Source organism: Cyphomyrmex costatus, unplaced genomic scaffold (assembly GCF_001594065.2).
Source record: "Cyphomyrmex costatus isolate MS0001 unplaced genomic scaffold, Ccosl1.0 scaffold302, whole genome shotgun sequence".
NCBI classification, from domain to species: Eukaryota; Metazoa; Arthropoda; class Insecta; order Hymenoptera; family Formicidae; genus Cyphomyrmex; species Cyphomyrmex costatus.
The window spans coordinates 985,824-987,390 of record NW_017277148.1 but is presented as its reverse complement, the minus strand read 5'-3'; positions in this window follow the sequence as shown (position 1 = coordinate 987,390).

Below are 1,567 nucleotides of genomic sequence, written 5' to 3'. Positions count from 1 at the left end.
CACTATTATTATTATTATTATTATTAATATTACTATTATTATTATTATTTTACTTATTATTATTAAATTTTTTAGAAAATTTATCTAAAAATTACACACAAATTAACACAAAAAAGCAATAACTAACCGTAAACTAGATAAGATATATTAAAGTTCTCAATTTTCGTCTTAGCGAACCAGAATTAACTAAAGTATTTTACAAAATTTCCTAAAGCGCACCGCAACCTTCAAACTTCACAATTTACTGTTTAGTTGCACGTTGAAAACGTTTGATCTGTGCCCGCACCAATTATGAGTGTTAAAGAGGATTCTGCTGGATAACGAGCGAGCAATTTTAGTCGACTAAGATCAAATCGTATCTGATAGCTTCCTTTGACGTAGACAGAATCTTTTAGTAAGCCGGATTTCCATTTCCTGCGACCCTCGACTATTTTCCTGCTCCGAGTTTTTTATGATTAAAGAGATATATTATGCGTTATACTACTTTCGATTAAAGTAATTTTATTGGTTACAAACAAAAATTTGCTATTTTATTAAACCAGCGTTGACTGTTTTTCCAAAGATAAACTTTTCAACAACAAAGCAGATGTTTCTCTTTTAAAGTTTTCTCAGAAGCTATCACATACAGTTTTTCATTCTTAATATATTGAATAAGTCAATTAAATCTTATAAATCAATTTTATATTAAAATAAAATTATAATTATAATTCGTTAACAAATAAAATATTTTTGCAAGTATTAGTTGTGTTACAAATAAATTTCAATTTTTTAATTATTTTGCTAAATGATTAAAATAATTAGAGATTGATTTATAAATTAAGTTTTAAAATCGTATTTTTCAATGTTTGATACTCTTAATAATTACTTAACATAAATTATATCAGTATTGTCCAAATGATTTATATCATAATTCTTTTTTACAGTTGTAATTCCAAATATAATTATATCATAATTAAATAAAAATATGTGCCAGTATAATTTTAGCTTAAAAAAATATGAAAATAATCTGGAACATCTTGTAAAGTATTTAAGTTAAAATAAATTAATATAATAAACATTAACGTTTCATTTAATCATTTTAAATAAATATTATTCTATTTAAGTAACTATGAAAAAAAATTTTGGAAATGTTTACAATCTATTAGAAAAATTTGGACACACATACACACATCACTGATTTTCATAGTTGCAAGAGAAGTGTCATAGATCCCATTACAGAACTTCAAGATTTAGCTTAATGCATAGACAGAGGCTTTTTATAAAGGATGTGGAGCATTTCACACCCAGAGCTCTTGTGAATGTTGAATTCCACACCCAGAATTTAAAATATATTTTTTTTTAATATTAATTTTTCGACAAATTTTTTAATTTTGTGTAATAAAAAAACAATATTTGACTAGAGTGTACAATTGTATACATATATAGAAATATATTTCATGCATATACAATATAACATAAAATATTTGTGTTATTTTAAAATTCCGCTCCCCCCCCCCCTTTTTTCCCCCCCCCCCCCACTGTTTGGATGACTCCACATCCAAAAAGGTTAAAAGTCTCCGTCCTTGGA